Raw genomic sequence first — 6,000 nt, forward strand, 5'->3', positions numbered from 1 at the left:
GTAGTGTCATAGTTTAGCCAGTATAGTTTAGTGTAGTGTCATAGTTTAGTATAGTTTAGTGTAGTATAGTTTAGTGTAGTGTCATAGTTTAGCCAGTATAGTTTAGTGTAGTGTCATAGTATAGTTTAGTGTAGTGTCATAGTTTAGCCAGTATAGTTTAGTGTAGTGTCATAGTTTAGCCAGTATAGTTTAGTGTAGTGTCATAGTTTTAGCCAGTATAGTTTAGTGTAGTGTCATAGTTTAGCCAGTATAGTTTAGTGTAGTGTCATAGTTTAGCCAGTATAGTTTAGTGTATTGTCATAGTTTAGCCAGTATAGTTTAGTGTAGTGTCATAGTTTAGCCAGTATAGTTTAGTGTAGTGTCATAGTTTAGCCAGTATAGTTTAGTGTAGTGTCATAGTTTAGCCAGTATAGTTTAGTGTAGTGTCATAGTTTAGCCAGTATAGTTTAGTGTAGTGTCATAGTTTAGCCAGTATAGTTTAGTGTATTGTCATAGTTTAGCCAGTATAGTTTAGTGTAGTGTCATAGTTTAGCCAGTATAGTTTAGTTTAGTGTCATAGTTTAGCCAGTATAGTTTAGTGTAGTGTCATAGTTTAGCCAGTATAGTTTAGTGTAGTGTCATAGTTTAGCCAGTATAGTTTAGTGTAGTGTCATAGTTTAGCCAGTATAGTGTAGTGTCATAGTTTAGCCAGTATAGTTTAGTGTAGTGTCATAGTTTAGCCAGTATAAAACTCTTCATGAAAATCACTAGACGTATACACATGACAGGACACATATTTATACAGCGTCTATAGGGAAATAAAAAGTCTTTAGGGAAATAAAAAGTCTATAGGGAAATATCTGGATTTGAAACAGTAGAAACTCCAGCACACTAGTATTCTCTAACACTCCATAAGCAACTGAATAGATCTCTTGAGCCCTCAAAGAAGAAAGTTCAACAATACCAGTGTTTCCTTTTCAAGTTTTTCAAGTCTCCCCCACAGAATCACGTGAATCACCCTGTACCTTTCCAGAGCCATATATACCTTCAGATAGTATATTTAAGCAATAAGGCACGAGGAGGTGTGGTATATGGCCAATATACCAGAGCTAAGGGATATTCTTGTGCACGACGCATCGCGGAGTATATTGGCCATATATCACAAACCCCCGAAGTGCCTTATTGCTATGGTTACCAACAAGCTGTAAAAATAAATGTTGTGTCATACCTGTGGTATACAGTCTGATATACCACAGCTGTCAGTCCATTAGCATTCAGGGCTCAAACCACTCAGTTTATAAGCACATATGTACTGTATGTACAGTTGAAGTTTTATTTTATCTTTATTTAATGAGGCAAGTCAGTTAAGAACAAATTCTTAGTTTCAATGACGGCCTAGGAACAGTGGGTTAACTGCCTGTTCAGGGGCAGAATGACAGATTTGTACCTTGTCAGCTCGGGGGTTTGAACTTGCAACCTTCCAGTTACTAGTCCAACGCTCTAACCACTAGGCTACCCTGCCGTCCCTAGTAAAAATTACCTGTTTTAGGTCAGTTAGGATCACCACTTTATTTTAAGAATGTGAAATGTCAGAATAATAGTAGAGAGAATTATTTATTTAACCTTCTATTTCTTTCATCACATTCCCAGTGAGTCAGAAGTTTACATAAACTCAATTAGTATTTGGTAGCATTGCATTTAAATTGTTTAACTTGGGTCAAATGTTTCGGGTAGCATTCCACAAGCTTCCCACTTTAAGTTGGGTGAAATTTGGCCCATTTCTCCTGGCAGAACTGGTGTAGCTGAGTCAGGTTTGTCAGCCTCCTTGCTCACACACGCTTTTTCAGTTCTGCCCACAAATGTTCTATAGGATTGAGGACAGGGATTTGTGATGGCCACTCCAATACCTTGACTTTGTTGTCCTTAAGCCATTTTGCCACAACTTTGGAAGTGTGCTTGGGGTCATTGTCTATTTGGAAGACCCATTTGCGACCAAGCTTTAACTTCCTATCTACTTCCTATTTAACTTCCTATCCTATGTCTTGAGATGTTGCTTCAATATATCCACATACTTTCCCCTCCTCATGACGCCATCTATTTTGTGATGTGCACCAGTCCCTCCTGCAGCAAAGCACCCCCACAGCATGATGCTGCCACCCCCGTGCTTCACGGTTGGGATGGTGTTCTTCGGCTTGCAAGCCTCCCCTTTTATGTCGACATAGGACTCGTTTCACTGTGGATATAGATACTTTTGTACCTGTTTCCTCCAGCATTTTCACAAGGTCCTTTGCTGTTGTTCTGGGATTGATTTGAACTTTTCGCACCAAAGTACATTCATCTCTAGGAGACAGAACACTTCTCCTCCCTGAGCGGTATGACGGCTGCGTGGTCCCATGGTGTTTATACTTGCGTACTACTGTTTGTAGGTACCTTCAGGCGTGGTACCTTCAGAATGTGGTACCTTCAGGCGTTTGGAAATTGCTCCCAAGGATGAACCACACTTGTGGAGGTCTACAATTTTTTTTCTGAGGTCTTGGCTGATTTCTTTTGATTTTTCCATGATGTCAAGCAAAGAGACACTGGGCTTGAAGGTAGGCCTTGAAATATATCCACAGGTACACCTCCAATTGACTCAAATGATGTCAATTAGCCTATCAGAAGCTTCTAAAGCCTTAACATTATTTTCTGGGATTTTACAAGCTGTTTAAAAGGCACAGTCAACTTTGTGTATGTAATGAGATTTAATGACTTCAACCTAAGTGTATGTAAACTTCCGACTTCAACTGTACATATGTCTCGGCCTGTTACCTTCCCAGATGACTGAATACCCTTGATCACTGCCAGACAGACAATGAGCCAGGCACCGAACAGGGACATGGTCATCTTCCAGTTGAGGCCTCCGCTATCCTCGATGGTGCTGGTGATGTTCAAGGTCTGCCGGTACCAGAAGTAGGTGGTGGCAGAAGACTTTTCACACTCCGGTTCGATTACTAGAAGAGGAGGGGAGAGGGGGGAGGAGAGAGCGGAGAGGCGAGAAGGGGAGTGTGGGGTGGGGGAGGAGAGGAGAAGGAGAAAGTGGAAGATAAAGAGGGGGAGGAGAAAGAGAGAAGGGGATAAGATAGGTGAGAGAGAAGGAGGGGAGAGGGGAAGGAGAGAGGGGTGAGATGGAAGGAGAGAGGGGTGAGAGGGGAGAGAGGAGGAGGAGAAAGGGGAGAGAGGAGGAGGAGAGAGGGGAGAGAGGGGGAGGAGAGAGAGGAGAGAGGGGGAGGAGAGAGGGGGAGGGGAGAGAGAGGTGAGGGGGAGCAGAGAGGGGAGAGAGCAGAGAGGGGGAGGAGAGGGGGGAGGAGAGAGGGGGAGGAGAGAGGGGGAGGAGAGAAATGGGGAGTTAGAAATAGCTGTGAAATAGAGCGAAATCTAAGATGGTGGTGAATCTGTCTGTCTGTCTGTCTACTTGCCATCTATCGGGAGGTAGGGTAGCCTGGTGGTTAGAGTGTTGGACTAGTAACTGGAAGGTTGCAAGTTCAAACCCCTGAGCTGACAAGGTACAAATCTGTTGTTCTGCCCCTGAACAGACAGTTGACCCACTGTTTCTAGGCCATCATTGAAAATAAGAATTTGTTCTTAACTGACTTGCCTCATTAAATAAATCTGCTGATCTAAACTGGGTGGGATAGACCTTAACTGGTCTGAGAGAGCAGCTCTGATGCTGCATCATGTCAGAACGTATGACCAAGTCTCTGTGAGTATTCAGCATGCCCTGCGGCTGACAGCCGCCAAAGAGTGATGGCAGGGAACCCTATGTTAGCCTTTAGCTCATCCACTCACCTCATATTAGCATTTACGTTAGTATTAGTTGTCTCTACATTAGCATTTACGTTAGCGTGTTAGTTGTCTGTACATTAGCATTTACGTTAGCATGTTAGTATTATTTATCTGTACATTAGCATTTACGTTAACATGTTAGTGTTAGTTGTCTGTACATTAGCATTTACGTTAACATGTTAGTGTTAGTTGTCTGTACATTAGCATTTACGTTAGCATGTTATTGTTTTTTATTTTAATTTTAAAGGTGTGGTTCAGCTTAATATTGCGAAAAGAATATTGGTTCCATCAATGTAATTGTCTGCATCATTTCCAATCCCCCATATATTTTTGGGGTAAATATATATATCCATACACGCATGCCTACATATACACATATATACATACACATACCTATATAGACTTTTTAAAGAAAATACCTTTATTATTATTCCCTGCAAACCCTACCACCGATCCCCCAATTGGAGTAAACTAATTAACACTTTGGCATTTAACTTCAATTTATACATCTTATACACATTTTACATAGACAGTCTATTTTACAGTAGTTATTTTTTGTTTGTTTTTAGTCCTTCCTCTATTTCTGATGTCCATCCAGTTTGATTCTATTTGTAACTGTGCTATTTCACAAAAGTTCAGAACTTATATACATTTCACAGACCCCGTATGTTTTACCTTGGTTATCTTGTTATTAGTCCCACCCTTCAGCTCCATTCAACCCCTCCCATCTGTCTCTCAACACCATCCATTTTGGATTTCTATTTGCCATATATTTTTCAACTGTGCTGTGATGCTTCACAAATGAATTGAACCTTTCTATTCTCATAGCTTCTACAGATTGTAAATTAAAAATAAACATTTTTGCTAAAATAATTATTATATTGTTGATTGATTGATTGACTATGGCTTTTCAAATCACCCAGTATTGCTGCCTGCAGTGTTAGTTCTGGGTAAATGTTGCAATTCTTCAGCCATTCCTGGACCTGTGACCAAAAACGAGCTACATATGGACAGTCCCAAAATAAATGATCTAATGACTCTGCCTCCTCACAGCAGAATCTGCAGAGCTGGGAACATTGTATCCCCATATATATAACATTCTATTCATTGCAAGAATTTTGTATAGTAATTTTAATTGAAATATTAGACGTTTTGCATCCGGCGTTGTTTTGCGTATCAATTCATAAACCATGTGCCATGGAATGGGTACATCCAAAATCTCTTCACAACTATTTAGCAGTTTATATTATATTTGGGTCCTTAAATGAAATTGGTATATGTTTTCATTTATCACACTTTTCTTTAACCTTTTATGTTCTTTAATACAGGGCCGACATACAAGTTCCTTACTTTTGCCCCCTTCTACTTGCCTCTTCCATTTTTGTGGTAATGCTGTAATTAGTTGGTTGTAATTTTGGGTAGAGCAGACATTTCCATATGTCTGTGTTAGCTGCATGTGTGACATCACTCCACCAGTCCTATTTATGATGTCATTCACTAAAATTATACCTTTTTAAACATTTCGAAAAATATATTTTTTTTAAATCAATTAGTATATTTGAATTTAACCACAATATTTGTTGAATTATTTGTTCTGTCTTTTCAGGTGGATTAAACTGAAATTGCAACCAACTTTCTAAGGCTTGTTTTAAAAAATAACGATATTTTGGAGATGATTTCCTTTTCAAAAAACCGAAAGTGGTCAGTTGTAATCTGAATAAAGGGAAAAACGCCCTTCTTGAACATAGGATGAGACATTCCTACCAATTTGCTAGAGAACCAGTTTGGATTTAAGTACAACTTTTGTATGACTGATGCCGTTAGTGAGGGATCTAATGCTTTAATATTTAATCATTTCTGCCCTCCGAATTCATATTTGTTATATAAATAGGCCCTTTTAATTTTATCTGGCTTGCTGTTCCAAATAAAACGGAATATTATGTTAGTGTTAGATGTCTGTACATTAGCATTTACGTTAGCATGTTAGTGTTAGTTGTCCGTACATTCGCATTTACGTTAGCATGTTAGTATTAGTTGTCTGTACATTTTGAGAGCATTTCGTGTTTTGTACTCACTGGCTTGGCTTCCGTTGACCACCCTGATGGGGCACTCTGCCCAGGGCAGCGGGTACTGGAAGGACTGGAAAAAGTAGAAGATACTCCAGCCGATGATCACGTTGTAGTACAGGCCCACGAAGCC

General features: G+C 39.8%; 1 pseudogene; it reads right to left on the minus strand.

The window, feature by feature from the left end:
• Nucleotides 1–6,000, minus strand: part of LOC135503903 (sodium-dependent neutral amino acid transporter SLC6A17-like) — a 49,882-nt pseudogene that overhangs the window by 22,379 nt on the left and 21,503 nt on the right.

The sequence above is a fragment of the Oncorhynchus masou genome, chromosome 18, assembly GCF_036934945.1.
Source record: "Oncorhynchus masou masou isolate Uvic2021 chromosome 18, UVic_Omas_1.1, whole genome shotgun sequence".
NCBI classification, from domain to species: Eukaryota; Metazoa; Chordata; class Actinopteri; order Salmoniformes; family Salmonidae; genus Oncorhynchus; species Oncorhynchus masou.